The sequence below is a fragment of the Nomascus leucogenys genome, chromosome 2 (genome assembly GCF_006542625.1).
Source record: "Nomascus leucogenys isolate Asia chromosome 2, Asia_NLE_v1, whole genome shotgun sequence".
NCBI classification, from domain to species: domain Eukaryota; kingdom Metazoa; phylum Chordata; class Mammalia; order Primates; family Hylobatidae; genus Nomascus; species Nomascus leucogenys.
In genome coordinates this window covers 49,282,575-49,299,529 of record NC_044382.1, presented here as the reverse complement: position 1 = coordinate 49,299,529, position 16,955 = coordinate 49,282,575, and the positions used below count along the sequence as shown (strand labels likewise).

At 44.9% G+C, this 16,955-nt stretch overlaps 1 long non-coding RNA gene across 1 annotated transcript in view; it reads right to left on the bottom strand.

The window, feature by feature from the left end:
• LOC100606429 overlaps window positions 1-12,327 on the bottom strand; it is a 33,993-nt gene extending 21,666 nt beyond the window's left edge. Inside the window, exon 1 of the long non-coding RNA XR_121523.2 lies at window positions 11,878-12,327. This is a non-coding gene — a long non-coding RNA (uncharacterized LOC100606429). The remainder of the gene's footprint in view (window positions 1-11,877) is intronic.
• Window positions 12,328-16,955: the final 4,628 nt, after the last annotated feature.

Below are 16,955 nucleotides of genomic sequence, written 5' to 3'. Positions count from 1 at the left end.
AAGTATTTACCTCAGTGTTTCCACCCATGCCTCAGAGGAAAGAAACTCCCCAAGTTCCCAGATCGTTTGTGACTATTGTTTAGTAAAGAGAATATTCTGCTTTTCTAGGAATTAATTCCACAAAAATCCAGATACTTAGGTTCCTAACCCTTCCCTTTAACATTTTTGTAGGGCTGCTTAAGATCCACTGCCGGGCACAGTGGCTCATTCCTGTAATCCTAGCACTTTGGGAGGCCAAGACGAGTGGATCACCTGAGGTCAGAAGTTCGAGACTGGCCTGGCCAACATGGCGAAACCCCGATTCTACTAAAAATACAAAAAATAAAAAATTAGCAGGGCATGGTGGTGCACGCCTGTAGTCTCAGCTACTTGGGAGGCTGAGGCAGGAAAATTGCTTGAACCCAGGAGGCGGAAGTTGCGGTGAGCTGAGATTGTGCCACTGCACTCCAGCCTGGGCAGCTGAGTGAGACTCCATCTCAAAAAAAAAAAAAACAAAAACACTGCCACTTATAGTGTACTTGTGCTGGCAAGAGAGCAACACCAGATGGAGGTCACAGTGTTATAGGAGTTCCCAGCCAATGGGATCATGCCATCATGTACTACAAATGATGTGCTTATGGGTCGGCTTGTGTAAGAAATGAGTCAGATGGCATCTGGGGATCCCATGCCATTTCTCTGATAAGTCTGGACACAAAGTATGGGGGGACCAGTGGTGTGCTTATAAATAGGCTCTCAAAAATTTTTAGAGATCCTCCTATGGATAATTTGCTGATTTCTGTGTTATAAATGCTCCATCCTGACTTCCACAATAATAGCTGTATTTAATAACTGGCTCACACGACTCCTGAAAATTTAACAAACAGCTATCATGAGCCAGTGCAGGCTGGCACCAGCACTCACAGAAAGAAATTCTCATGGTGCCAGTTGGAATTACCAACAGTGCAGATTCTTCCCCGCTTCCCTAGAAATGCTGATGTGTTGTTTATCCTTGACACTGGTGAGAAGATGCCTAAATGTCTGCTAGACACTTTTTCCCAGGTCTTCTCCTCTTTTTCTCCCATTTCCCTTTCCCTAAGAGAACACATCTAGGTCTGTGGCTTTAAATTCTATTGATTTGCTGAAGACTCCTCAGTAATCTGTCCTGAACCCCAGACTCTCCATGTCAACCTCTAACAGGCATCTCAAGCTTAGCACTTTTAAAACAGGCCTCTTGGCTGGGTGCAGTGGCTCACGCCTGTAATCCCAGCACTATGGGAGGCCTAGGCAGCTGGATCACCTGAGATCAGGAGTTCAGGTCAAGCCTGGCCAACATGGTGAAACCCCGTCTTTAATAAAAATATAAAAATTAGCCGGGCATGGTGGCCAACACCTGTAATCCCAGCTACTCCGGAGGCTGAGGCAGGAGGATCACTTGAACCTGGGAGGCGGAGGTTGCAGTGAGCCAAGATTGCACCATTGCACTCCAGCCTGGGTGGCAGAGGGAGACTCCATCTCCAAAAGAAACAAAAGCAAAAACAAAACAGGCCTCTTCATGTCCCCCCATTTCCAAGACCCCCCCAAAGTCTTGCCCAGCTTAATAAATACCACCACTGCCCACCTGCTCAAGATAAGAACTGTTTTTCACCCTCCACTTCCAATCTGTCAGTCAGACCCATTGACTTTCTCTCCAAACGCATCCCTGAATCCAGCCCTTTCCCACATCCCCACTACTAATAGCCTGGTCCAAGCCACCATCACTGCTCACTGAACCACTGCAATTCTGTCTTCACTTTTCTCATTTCTATTCTTGATCCTTGCCGTCTGTTTTCTATGCCGTCGCCAAAGGTGATCTTCAGTATGCAAATCAAATGCTATCTCTTTCCTTCTCTCCCTCTCTCTCTCTCTACACACACACGCCTATACCCACTTTAAGACACTCTAGTGGCTTCATGTCACACTTAGAACTGCCTCCACTTACTCTTCCTCTGCCTCCTCTCATCCTCACCCAGTAATGCTCTGACCTCATCACTGCATTCCAGCCATGTCACTCTTCTATTCCTCAGACACAAGTTAATTTCTGCCTTTGCATTTGATTTTCTGTCTGCCTGAGCACCCAGATCTTTGCATGGCTGATAATCCTCACTCTTCAGGTCTCATCATAAATGTCACCTCCTCAGAGAGGCCTCCCCGATTATCTTTGGTATTTACTGTCTGTCTGGATTATGAACTCCATGAGTGCATAGACTGCTATTAGACATCCATGTAAGTACAAAGGCTATGACAAAGATGCCCCCAAATAGAGCAGCTGGATAAGCAAAGAAGTGAATGTCTTGCTCACAAGAGAGCCGCTTAGGTTCATTTCCTTATGCTGCTTCCACACTGCAGGGGCATTGCCACCACCTACAGGATCAGTGTTAAGGTCTGGGCAGAGAAGTAGCTGGCATCACTTAGGCTCATCTGTGCTAGTAAGAACTCATCCACATGGCCACACCTCACCACAAATGAGGTTAGGAAATGTAGGCCATCTGTGTACTCAGGAGGATACCCTGGTGCTTAGTGATATGGTTTGGCCCTGTGTCCCCACCCAACTCTCATCTTGAATTGTAATCCCTACATGTCGAGGGAGGGACCTGTTGGGAGGTGATTGGATCATGGCGATGGTTTCCCCCGTGCTGTTCTCGTGATAGTGAGGGAGTTCTCACAAGATCTAGTTGTTTGATAAGAGTCTGGCACACTTCCCCCTTCTCTGTCTCTCTCTGTCCTGCTGCCATGTAAGATGTACTTGCTTCCCCTTTGCCTTCTGCCATGACTGTAAGTTTCCTTTCCAGCCATGTAGAACTGTGAGTCGGTTAAATCTCTTTCCTTTATAAATTACCCAGTCTCGGGCAGTTCTTCATAGCAGTGTGAAAACAGACTAACACACTTAGTATGTGTTGAACGAATGAATGAAAAAAAAATAAATGAGTCTTCTAGTTAACAATTAAACATGTCAATTCCCCTTTGAAAACTTTCATTAAAGCTGCAAAAGGAGGTTAGGAGGGTAAAATACAGCCTTCTCCAGTTTGAGCCTACACAGTACACTTGCACCATGCAAGACATTCATAAATAAGCCAATCTTCAGTTATCATGGTTGTGACCTAATTCTCTGTCCTCTCCTCCGCATAAGCCTCTTCCCGTCGTACAAACTAGAAAGGTGTGGAGAAAGATGCCCGCTGGGAGGCTAACAGGGAATATTGTGTCTTTCCATTTTCTAACTCCCCATCTTCCATTTAGGCCCTTCAGCCACTTTCCCATAACTTCAACAGAATTGCTACATTCCTCTAAGGCCCTGGCCTATTTATTTCAGGTAGGGTGATGATTATGGAATAACAAAGGGAAAAGAAAACCCAAGAAGTGTATAGTAAGCATTGTTTTCTTCTAAACCTTGTTAAAAGTATAACTCTAAGATGTACATATAAGCATACTTAACAAAGTCCTGTGGGACAACTGGTGTGTAGGGGAACAAATTGGTAGATGTCTTATATATCTGCACTTAAGGTAAGTAATTAGGGTCTATTCATGGGACTTGTATACCGTCCCTGGGGAGTTTTACATATCAGGGCCCCTGTTCCAAGCACCTATGGTGAGGTTCAAGTCTATAGGCATTTTTAAAGTATTAGGCACATAATCACTTATGAAAGAAAAACAATTGGTGTCTTTTTATGTAGCCATATAGGGGCTTTATTTATTTATTTTAGAAAAATAATCCATTTGCTCATAGTTAGGGGATAACAGCCTACTATGTGCCAGCTACAGCTCTAGATGCTGTGGATAGGATAATGGGCAATTAGTTCAGAATTTCTTAAAGAAAAACAAGCAGAGCACAGTGCAGGGTGACCCTCTTGGCATGGGGGCCAGATGATTGGTTTTTGGGGGGGGTTTTGGAGACGCAGCCTCACTTTGTCACTCAGGCTGGAGTGCAGTGGTGTGATCTCAGCTCACTGCAACCTTCGCCTCCCAGGTTCGAGCGATTCTCCTACCTCAGCCTCCTGAGTAGCTGGGACCACAGGCAAGTGCCTCCACACCTGGCTAATTTTTGTATTTTTAGTAGAGACAGGGTTTCTCCGTGTTGGCCAGGCTGGTCTCGAACTCCTGACAGAGGTGATCCACCTGCCTCGCCTCCCAAAGTGCTGGGATTACAGGCATGAGCCACTGTGCTCAGCCCAGATGATTCTTTTTTGTGAGGGTGCCCTGTGCATTGTAGTATGTTTGGCATTATCCCTGACATCTCCCCTCTGGATACTACCCTAGATTCCAGATGCACTCCCAGCCCCAGGCATGGCAACTGAAAATGTCTCCAGATATTGCCAAATGTCCTCCATGGGGCAAAACCACCCCTTATTGAAAACCACTGCTCTAGTGATAAAGAGCATGGTCTTTGTGATGAGAGCTGGGTTCAAGTCCTGGCTTTACTAATGTGAACTTTCAATCCCAAGGTAAATGTCTTTACCCTTCTGGGCCTTGGTTTCCTTATCTGCCAAATGGGTTAGTAAGAATGTGACATAATGCGATAAATGTAAGATGCTTAGGTCAGTGTCTGGCACATAGGAGTACACTGAAAATGTTATCTAAGGGGTACAGAGTGCAATTTACTTTGGGACCATGTCAAAGCCTCGATTAATATAAAATCTAGAAAGTTATTTACCATACCAGTTTTTATAATTTCAACAGGGTTTTCTGTACCCTTACAAGCGTATCTGTGTCCTTCTGTCTCTGTTCATGTAAAGTATTATTTTAAAATATTAAATAGGGCTGGGTGCAGTGGCTCACACCCGTAATCCCAGCACTTTGGGAGGCCGAGGCAGGTGGATCACTTGTGGCTTAGAGTTCAAGTACAGCCTGGCCAACATGGTGAAACCCCATCTCTACTGAAAATGCAAAAAATTAGCTGGGCGTGGTTGGGGAGGGGACCTGTAATCTTAGCTACTTGGGAGATTGAGGCACAAAAATCAGTTGAACCCAGGAGGTGGAGGTGGTAGTGAGCCAAGATTGCACCACTGCACTCCAGCCTGGACAACAGAGCAAGACTCTGTCTCAAAAAGAAAATTATATATATATATATATATGGTATATGTATATATGAGATATATATTTGATATATGTATACATATCATATACACTTTATAATATACAATATATACTTTATATATATCTCATATATTCATATATATCATATATATGATATACATGAGAGAGAGAGATATATATATAATAGGATATCTGTAGTGTTGGTATACAGGTAGAAAACCACTAAAGAATTAATGTTCTTAATTGAACAATTCAGTATTTTCTAGCATTTTTCCTTTTGAAACAGTGCTTTTACCCACTGGATACTATGGTGACTCCCAGAGAATGTGTTTTCCTGCAGGAACCGTTGTCCTCTCGTTTTGGAGATTAGGTCCCAACTTTCATAGTTTATTCAATGTGATCAGAGCCAGGAAACGGCACACAGCATCAGAAGGAAGATTCATGTGAGAAGGAATGCATACATCCAGCAGCAACTCGATTTTCTCGCCTTTAAAGTGACTTTAAAGTTGTGAACAGCACAAAACACCTTTGGTATGTGCTCATCTCTGCTTCAAATCCGAGTTCATAATTTTGATCTCAAAGGAACTAGCGTATGAACAGTTTTGATCTCAAAGGAACTAGCGTATGAACAGCTGTCTAGATTGGGAGTACTGAATGTAACGTTTGTATGGAGGAAGGGGGAAGACCAGGAACTGCAGTATCAGGAATGGCAAAATACTATCAGTGATCATGGGGGATGTCATGGGCCCAATCGTCAGCCCATTGAGACTGACAAGAACGTACTGACAAGCAACATACTGACTTGATCAAAGAAATACTCAGCTTAAATTGGCGGGAAGGGCCAAGTACAATGGCTCCCATCTGTAATCCCAGCATCTAGGGAGGCTGAGATGGAAGTATTGCTTGAGCCCAGCCAGCCATGCTGAGCTGTGAGCCAATGAAACTTCTTTCCTGGCCATGCATGGTGGCTCATACCTGTAACTCCAGCACTTTGGGAGGCCGAGGTGGGCAGATCACCTGAGGTCAGGAGTTCAAGACCAGCCTGGTCAATGTGGTGAAACCCCATCTCTACTAAAAATATAAAAATTAGCTGGGGGTTATGGCAGGTGCCTGTAATCCCAGCTACTCAGGAGGCTGAGGCAGGAGAATCACTTGAACCTGGGAAGTGGGGGTTGCATTGAGCCAAGATCAGGCCACTGTACTCCAGCCTGGGCAACAGAGTGAGACTGTCTCAAAAAAAAAAAAAGAAAAGAAAAACCAAAGATATGCTTCTGGAAACACTCTTGACCTGCCTTATTCAACATTTCATCTGTTAGAAGGTTGAGAGAGCCAACAGAGAAACTGCTAAATCTGGTCTTAATCCTAATAAATCCAGAGGAACTCGTGGTGAAATCAATTGATGGGATCCATTTCAATAGGAATTTTATTTAGTTTTACTGTTCTCAAAGTTACTTATATACACAGTTTTTAGATTCATACAGTCCTTCCAACTTGTTGCAAAAATATATATAATTTCTCCCCCAAAATCCCCTATCTAGCTCCTACTCCCTTATGGATAAATTCTTTTAATGCTTTAAACTGATTCCTTAGAACTTTACCTCCATATCTCTCAATAAAATGCTTTTGTTGCTATTTCTTTTTTTCACTCTTTTTTGTTGTTGTTGTTGGAGACAGGGTCTCATTCTGTCACCCAGGCTGGAGTACAGTGGTGTGATCTCGGCTTACCGCAGCCTCCACCTCCAGGGTTCAAGGGTGCCGTGCTTCAGCCTCCTGAGTAGCTGGGACTATAGGCACACGCCACCACACCCAGCTAATTTTTGTGTTTTTGAGTAGAGATGGGGTTTTACCATGTTGGCCAGGCTGGTATCGAACTCCTGACCTCAAGTGATCCGCCCACCTCAGCCTCCCAAAGTGCTGGGATTACAGGTGTGAGCCACTGCGCCTGGCCTTGTTGCTATTTCTTGATTTTTATTTCTAGGCATTATCTACGGACTTCCCACTGTGAAAAATGAGGGTCCAGCTCTCTTTTAAATTCCCCTTCAAAAAACCCTCATAAAATTCCCATCTTGCCAATATCGTGATATTGTCATTTTAATCAGATCAGTATTTAGCCTAGCTGAGCCATGTAGTGTATTCTGTTTACTCTTCCTTTCCTGAATGACTGTTTTCAGTGGTTCTGTTTTTGCTTTTCTTAGTCTTCTGTCATTGACATATACCTGAAGTCTTCCCCGGTTGTGTGCATCATCTCTCAATGTATCCAAATATACTGGGCATTCCACTAATTTCATCTTCTTACGAAAGTTCTTCTAGAGCCTCTGATCTGCCCCCTTTGGCACTGGTTGATCTCTAAGCCTGGAAGCCAGCTGTTGCTTCCAGATGTCCCTCCCTGTCCATCATCCTGTAGATTCCTTTCTTCTCTTTGATATGTTAGAGTCTGTTTTCTGCATCCTATTTAATTTTGTCTCCACCTGGTAGTAGGTACTATTATGGGTTCCATTTCACAGATGAGCCAAACCAAGGCATGAGGAACTTAAGTAAAATTCCTTAAAGTCATAAGGTTTTGGCACAAGCAGCACAGCTAAGCCCCAAACTTAGAATCTAACACCAAACCTAGACTCTTTTTTTTTTTTTTTTTTAAGACAGAGTTTTACTCTGTCACCCAGCCTGGAGTGCAGTGGTGTGACCTTGGCTCACTGCAACCTCTGCCTCCTGGGTTCAAGCAGTTCTCCTGCCTGAGCCTCCTGAGTAGCTGGGATTACAGGTGCCCATCACCATGGCTGGCTAATTTTTAGTAGACACAGGGTTTCACCATGTTGGCCAGGCTGCTATTGAACTCATCTGCACGCCTTGGCCTCCCAAAGTGCTGGAATTACAGGCATGAGCCACCACATCCGGCCAAAACCTAGGCTCTTAATGACTCACTGGACAGTCACTGCACGAGCTGGGCCCCGTCCGCCCAAGGTGGCTAAGGGCCTCGTGCAGGCCGTGCCTCCCAGGCTCAGGTCAGTCTATTGCCACAGTCCTCTCCTAAAGCACTTTTACAGGCCCTGACTCACTGTCCCTCATGGCAGTTTCTTACTTCTGGGATTAGCTGGTTTAAAAAAAAAAATAGCTTCTGGGCACGTGACACTATTCTCGGGCCTTTAATGTCAGAAATAATGATGGCATTAAATTGGAGCTCATTACCACAGAATTAGACCTCATTGAGCCCTCTTTTGGGGGGGTTGTTTAATGATTTTTTTTTAAACCTCCTCAGTAACTCTGACATGGTACACCGGGGGAGAAGTGGGTGTTTGGAGAAGCAAATTTTTAAATAATAATAAAGATCTCCTTTCATTGATGAAAAAAAAGGGTCCATCCTCCATTGTTCCCACCAAATGCTGGCTGTTCCTTTGTTACGGTCTCATGGAAATTTCCTGAGCCCCTTAAGCCACTAATACCGATTGTATCCCCAGCAGCAACAACACATACTTAAGGCATTATTTTCAGTGCAGCTTTTCCCATAATGAGTCTGACAATCCTGCTTTATGATTTGTTGAGTGGTTAATTCAAAATATACCATTCTCTAGAACCAGATTTCCGGTGGAATCCCCGCTAGGCCTCCAGCCACTGGTGCAAAGGCTTGGCATATCCAGCTTCAGAGGGCATCTTGGGACCCGATTAGATGATGGGGCTACCCTGTGCCTGCTGCTCCAGAAAGAGAGCAGCAAGCCTCTGCTCCTGCCCTCCAGAAGCTTCTAACACTTCGCTGGTGAACGCTCAGCACCACGGTGACCAGGAATGAATGCTTATCTTGAGAAAGCACCTGGTGTCTTCACAGTACTCATGGCTTTCTAAGTTTAAGAGGGATATTGGCCACCAAGAGACGCTACAGAGGTGGTGGGGCCTTGAGACCACACCACCCGAGGAACAGGTAGAGGGACTGGAGTTATTTTTTAACCTGGAGAACCAAAATACAAAGGTGAGGCATGCCAGTTATCTCCAGATACTTGATGCTTTATTTTTTTATTTTTTATTTATTTATTTTTTTAGACAGAGTCTCGCTCTGTCACCCAGGCTGGAGTGCAGTGGTGCAATCTCAGCTTACTGCAACCTCCGCCTCCCAAGTTCGAGTGATTCTCCTGCCTTAGCCTTCTGAGTAGCCGGGACTACAGGCGTGCACCACCACGCCTGGCTAATTTTTGTATTTTCAGTAGAGATGAGGTTTCACCATGTTGGCCAGGCTGGTCTCGAACTCCTGACCTCAAGTGATCCACCCAGCTCTGCCTTCCATAGTGTTGGGATTACAGGCACTAGCTGTCATGCCTGGCCGATTTTTCAAAGTGGATTGTCCTCCTTTTCCTGACTGGCCCCAAAGGGCAGAATGGGAACCAGTGGGTGGAAATGATAGGAAATCAGATTTTCACTGCAGATAAAAAAGAACTTTCCAATAGAGCTGTTGGGAAACATCACAGCTTCCCTGTGAGCAGCTGTGTGTTGCCTTTTACTGGAACCATCAAGAGAGATGAGACGTCCACAGGTATCCTAGAAGACAATCGGGTACTAGGCCATAAGTAGGACTAATAATCTGAAATACACCTTCTAATTACATGGCTCCATGACTCTAAAAGTTACAGGTTTATGAATTACTTTTAAGATAAGAGAAAGACCTGTTGACAATTTTTAAGAAATAGATTTTCTAGATATAAGATGCTGCTTTAGACTAGGGGGCAGCAAACTTTTTCTTAATGGGCCAGTGAGCAAATATTTCAGACCACATGGTCTTTTTTTGTGACTCCTCCACTCTGTTCTACTGCAAAAGCAGCCAGACAATACACAAACGAATCAGCAGGTCTGTGTTCCAGCAAAACTTTATTTACAAAGCAGGCAGTGGCTGGATTTAGCTTATGAGCCATAGTGTGCCACTGCCTGCTTTGGAGGATGCTGGGTGCTGGGAAGCACAAGAGGGACTCGGGGGAGGCGGGGGGAAGGCTATGCTAATACCCCACATGCGTGTGAGTGTCACACTGATATACAATATACATATGTGCGTCTTTGCACGTGGGGGCATGTATTTGTGTGAGTGTGGTTTGGAGAGTGGTGAGGAGGGAAAGAAACAGAGCACATGGATGCCTGCAGAGAAACAAAACCTCTAAGACGCCGTGGCCATAGTCTGCGCGGGCCAGCTCTCTGTTGTCATGATGTAAAGACACCAGCCCCAGAGGTACCCCAAGGGGAGTTGTTCACAGTGTCTGAAATTCTGACTGCTTCACTCTCTTTGCTTTGGGCATCTGCCTTGGGAAGGAGAAGATCGAACTAAATGTAACCATGTCCTGAAGGAGGGAAAACACAGTTACTCAGATTGGTGCATCGGATTGGCTGGTTGTCACAGAGGCCTTCTAATAGGGAAGTTGGGCCAGATTGGTGTCTGATGCAACCAGAAACATCAGGAAGTCTTTGCCTCTCAGGAGGAATGGAGCTAGCAGGGGGAGGTTGGGGAGGGCAGAAACTTGCCTGCCTGCCTGGCAGGTTGGCTTAGGGATAGCCCTCCATGGAGCCTCCAATCCCGTGCCAACTTACCCATGGTGGTGAGGGGGTCATTTTAAACAGGATATTTCAAAAGCGGCTAGTGCAGGGACTAGGATATTTTTGGTTACTTGAGCTGGCGTGGTTATATAGTTTCAAGGTGGCTAAAATACTGTAAATTCTAAGTTTCTTGTGGTCAACGTACTTTCTTGGAGCCTTGGGTTTTCCCAGATCATTACCCTTTGGTGCTGTCTGACCACTTTCTTTGTCAATTGTCCATTCCTTCTAAATGCCTCCCTTTTCTTCACCCTGACTTTAAAAACCTGCTACCCTAGGAATACCCCACACAGGCCTGGATACACATAGATACTTCCTCAAGCATCCAAGAAGACCTGTGGCAGCCATTTGCTGCTGCTTCCTGTTTCCATGGTGGCCATTTTGCCACATCCAAGGAGAGGGCAAGAACAGCCTCCCACATTGCTTCTCAAGTGCACTGTGTGGCACTGATTTTTTCCAATCATCTCTAAATAGAGGTTTCTCTCCCCCTCCTCCCAGCTCAGCATCCGAGGGCACAATGAGCATGCCCTGCATTTGAGATCTGACATCTCCCTCTCTCACTCATTCTCTCCATCTACAGCTTGGCAGAGCGTTTAAAAATTGGTATCCCTTTAACTAGGTGAGCTATTCTTCTGCTGGGAGATGACCTTTTACACAGAAGATAGGACTGTCATACATGATCTCTGACATATGGAAGTTTCCTGGGTGTTCCAACAAGGAACAGTAAGTACCACACCAAAAGCAGTGGGTGTTTCTGTGCAACTTGTGTGTAAAGATATATTATATTACTATACATGGTTCTAAATAAATTATTACCAGTTCTTAAAAGTACTGCCAGCCCTCTTGAGGCACATCTGTTCAATTTTTTGTTTTAATTGAAAAGAAAAATGTTGTCATATTTAAAGACTCTTAGGGAAAAAGACGGGGGAAAAATTATTGAAAAGAGGCAGTTTTTCCATGGGTTTTGCAGAAATTAATTGTAGTCTCAAAGTTATGAAAATAACCTTTTAAAAAAAAAAAAACCCTCCCACAGACTTGGGGAGTGAACAACTGAATGGTTCTTTCTTCTCCAAGATATGTTATCCTGAAGTTTTCAACATGACCCCTTGTTTCTTCATAAGAAGCCTAATGTCTGATTTTCCCTCAAGCAGAACATTATTTGTTATTTTTTTGCAAAATGTTAATCTATATTATCATGAAGTTGTGGGATTCACAAAGCAGAATGAAATGTGAAATTTCCAAAATGGGAAATGAGAAGGATCTGCTCACCTGCCACAAATCCACTGGGTACTGCTCTCAGCGTTCGTGAATCTTAACTTCAGAAGCTTGTCAGTTGCTCACATCATTCAGGGACCATGGGTTTTTAGTGTACCGTGGAAGCAGGGCTCACACAGTCTCATATAATATGCTGTGGGAGCGAATGGATTGTGCCAGGGATGTACTGAGTCCTTGCAGTTCTCTCTAGTTTGTTAGTTAAGCAAGATGGCTGCTCTTGGAATGGAAGAACTACTCTCTTTGCTGTTGTTGGTCGCTTTCTCAAAACTACTGCAAAAATGGATCCTGAGAGAGTTCCTAGGTTATGCGAGGGAGATCACTAATAGATTTACTCACTGGATGATGCTACCCCTGACCAAATAGAAGGAAATCCGATGTGGCAGGAGGCGTATGTAATCCCACGCTAAGCCAGTTCCAGGTAGCCCATCAGAATTCAGTGATGACAGCCTGATTGTCACTCAGCAACCCCTCCTATCTCTAGAATCTTTTTTTTTTTTTTTGCTTCTACATATATGGCCTGAGTTTCTGATTCTCAGGGTCATTGCCTAAGGACTGTGCAGTGCTCTTGAACACCTTCTTTAAGTAGCCACCTGTCAGATATAAACCTAGCAATAGGTCTGTCGCCGAGGCTGAAATTCTGATGTTACAGTTCCTAATGTTGGGTTAAGGAAGGAATTGCTCCCTGTGAAAATGCAAACACCTCCAGGAGGCTAAAACATTATTAATGTTATGTCCGTAATATTATTTTTATGGTTTGATAATAGTTTTACACCTAACCACTATATGCCTTATCTCGTCTCCCTGTGATAACTCAGCAAAGCATATATTTAAAAAAATAAGCAAACTGGGATTCAGAGCATTTAAGTTGCTTATTTATACATGCACATCTAGTAAGGGGTGAGCCTGGAATTCAAATCCAGATCTATCTGGTTAAAAAACTGGTGAACCTGACTCCTGTGGGTTGTTTAATAAGGTCCTTTCCTATCTGCTTACTAGTTGAAAGTTGTTTTGGCAAGAGAGTTAAACAGAGAGAGAGAGAGAGAGAGAGAGAGAGAGATGGGGGGAGAGAAACAGAGAAAGAGAGCGAGAGCGAGCATTGGTTACTTTAGGGTCAAGAAGATGCTAAGAGAACGTGGAATGGTGCTAAAGAAAACATTACCTGGTATAGTTTCACCTGAGATGACCTACCCTTTGGCAGGTTCTTTAGTGGTTCTTTGTGTTAGACCAAACCACATCATTTTGTAACCCCTCACCCCCCCCCACCATTTCACACATCTTGGTCAAGTGAAACATTCCATGGGGGTTCGGGGCATGAGACACATCCTGCCCAACCACCTGACCACAAGACACAGGAACATCCTTATCATACCCTGCTGGGAGAAAGTGCAAGGAACATCACCTTCTGTGGGAACAAAGGCCAAACTGCCTCATCATGGGAATGTCTTATCAGTATCATCCCCGGGCAGCAAGCCATACTGCCCAGGCCTCTCCTGCCCGTACCTGTAAGTACCCCAGCCTGTAAGCAGTTGTGGGCACTGGCATTAGGCTGGTCCTCCACCTCTGGAGGTCTTATGCTGGACATAAAGCCTGCATTTGCTGTAGAGCTGCCACTTTCTGTGTGTGTCTTTCTTTAACCCTCACCTTCCCTTCAAAACCTAACATGTTGCTCAGTTGACTTGTAGCAGGATTCCTGAACCCTTTCCCAGGATCCTTTTTCTTGAAACTGAGGGACTGTTTTGGCATGAGCTGGTTGCAGTTGGAGAGATTGGAGCTGCCAAGGTCTATAAGTGATAGCAGCCTTGGTGATGGTCAAGGCAGCAAGTGCCTCAGCTCCAAGACAGGCAGCCGTTTACTCATGCTCCTCCTGCAGATGTGCCAAAATGTGTCCAAACATGCAGGAGTGTTCATGGCCCTAATCACTCAGCCACAGCCAGATGGAAAGTTTTAGTAATTTTTCCTATCTGAATTTTTTTTCAATTGCAAAGCACAGAAATTGCAACTCCAAATGGCAGAAGCAAAAAGGGATGTGTGGGCTTATATAACTGAAAAACCCATGGGAACATCCTGTGGCTAGGGGTAGCATTTGATTAGGAGCCTAAACAAAGTCACCAAGTTTCTTCTCCTTCGTGTTGCTTGGAACTGTCCCCTCCATGCTTGTTCTTTTCCTTCTTTGAGTCCCTTCTTAGGGTCATGAGATGCCTACAGCAGCTCAGATTCTTTGTTGTCTCACTACAGAGCTCTAGGAAAGAGAGAACATTGTTTTCATGGAAGTCCCCGCAAAAGTCCCATGGGAACCCACTGGGTCACATGCTCACCCCTGAACCAATCAGGATAACTTAGGAGGGATGCAAGATGCTGATTGGGCTGAGCCTGGAGTCAGCCCTGCCCAAAGCACAGTAATGGAAATGGGAAGAGAGAAATATTTCAAAATTGCTGCCGTCAGGAGGGGAATGAATGGATGCTGGAAGTCAAAAGGCAATGAATGTCCACTGAGCTGTCTGTCTAGATTTGTGGCTATTGATGAACTAAACAGGAATGTTCCAGTCTCTTCTTTGGTGTATGCTGCTAGGCTCGTATCAGTAAGTGAGGCCTATGAGGTGAGAAACAGGGATATCCAAGATTTTCTTTGATTGCAGCTGACTCAAGTTATGTGATACTACAGGGCCAAGTTCATGCTGTGTACAGGATTGGTACTTAATGTTTAATGGTTCATCATACTTTTGTTTGTTTTGGAAAAAGAGAGTGCCTAAAACCTTGCTTTGCAAGGGGTGGCTCCAAGACTAACTGCATCAACTTCAAGTGAAAGCTGCTTAGAAACATGAAATCCTTGACCTCACTCAGACCTGCTAAATCCAGGAAGTTGCCTAGAGCAAGAGTCTGCAAATTTTTCTGTGAAGAGCCAAATAATAAATATTTCAGGCTTTGCAGCCCACATGATCTCTGTTGTAACTACTCAAGCTGGCCTACTGTTAACAGCTCAAAAACAGCCCATAGACTATATGTAAACACAGGGGTGTGGCAGTGTTCCAATAAATCTTTATTTATAAAAACAGGGTACAGGCCAGATTTGGTCCTTGGGCTGCAGTTTGCCAATTCCTGGCCAAGAGCATCTGACATCATGGCAGGAATTGAATTCACATGGTTGTTGCCTCTGTTTGGGGGTCTACATATCCAGATGGATTATTAGAACGTGATTCCAAAATAATCTGCTCATTCATTCATTTATTTCTTTGAAGTGTGTTTGTGGAGCACCCGCCATTTGGGAGGCCTTTAAAATGATTGCAGGATCCTGAATTTCCTGAGTGTCTACCACATGGCAGATACTCTTTGGAAGGCACGCATTCTTCTGGGTGTGCAGAAATGTGTGTTTGTGCAGAGCATGAGGCACTGCTGTTTTGTTAAAGACCAGCATCGTTGGCAAGCAGGGTCCATTGTGCCCATCTCCCTGGGAAACCAGACACAGGCTTGGTCATGGAGAATAGAGCATCCTCAATTTGCCTGGATGCAGCTGTGAGGGGCAGAGTTGGAGGGGAGCTAACACTGCCCACCCCCCACCCCCCCCAGTTCCTTCGGATCCACTTTCTTATGCTTGCTCCACAAGGGATTTCAGGCAACAGAGAGGCCTCCACAAAGATAAGCCACAAGAGCTCTGTTGCTGGATGCAGGGTCCCTCTGCGGCAATGCTATTCTCTTCCCTTTGCAGAAAATGTCAGCTCCGCTGCCTCTCCCCAGCAGCTCTCGTCTGTGTGCGTTCTTTCATTTTTCTCCAGAGATCCCTCCTGTCCAGGATGTTTTTTATTTTACATTTGAAAAAGCAGAGGCTCTGCACGGAGCCACCGAGCCTGAGTTACCAGCTCCAGGCCCAGTGCCGCTCTACAGCCTCGGCTTTTTGCCTCGGGCTTCCTAAACCTTGCAGAGGGAGGGAGGGACGTTTCTTTGTGCTGCCTGTCACTCCAGCTGCTGTTCCTGCTGCTGGATGGGTGGCCAGAGTTTCCAAACCCGCTTCCTAGCTGAGGAGAAGCAAGTCGTTACTTCGTTTTGACCATTTGTCACTTGAAAACTGTTGGCTTCACGTGCAGACAAAATGACTTGCAGTTAAGTCATTGGGTCCCCAAGCCTTAAGAGAAGAGATTATTCAGTGCAACCCCCTCCTCCCCCTGTGGGGATGTGGGGAGCGGCCAAGCATGTGCTCTGTCATCTCCTGTGTTAGTTTAGGATCCCCCTTCCTTGTTAGTTTTATCCCCTGCCTCCTGTGTACTGCCTCATTAGACTAAGAATTCACCATTCCTGCAGACTGCAACAGGTCTTCTTGCCTCCCCTTTCCATAATCAGAGCCAAGAGGGGCAACCGCACTGAGCTGTGGACGAGTATGGCAGGATTTCTCCGGGGTAGCCCTCATCCAAGCTCTTGGGTTTTATCAACCAGAGACACACATTTGTTTCCATTGAAAGTTGAAAAGAGTCCTACCACGTTCTGAACCTCACATACCCTCAAGGGAAGGATCAAGGAGTCAGCTCAAGGACGCTTGGCGTGGATGCCGTAGCGGGGCATGGCACAGATGTTTTCATCAAAAATCAGCCTACATTTATTGAACATCTATTAAGCCTCCTCTTGGGGGAAGTGGGGTAGTCTGCAAAAATATCCCAGCCAGCCTCCCTGGTTTCCTGATTACCTCCTGCCCCCCCGCCCCCAACAATCCATTCCCGGCACAGCAGCCTGAGTGGGCTTTTTAAAACATAAATCATATTATTCTCTTGCTGGAAACCTCCAAGGGCTCCAATCACACTTAAACTAAAATCCATACACTTTGTTCATTTTTCTGTTGGGTTGTTTGTCTCTTTCTTGCCAACTGGTAAGAGCCTTTTGTAGATTAGAGATATCAGTCATCCGTACTGCAAACATTCTTCTCAAATCTGTTATCTTCAGACTTTGTGTATAACATCTTTGTCATATAAAAGTTTTACATTTTTATAAATTCAAATAGGTCCAGCTTTTCTTTTGTGGCTTCTGAATTTTCTGACTTAGGATGGATACCCTTTGTAATATAATCGTACCTTGTCACACCTGGATTT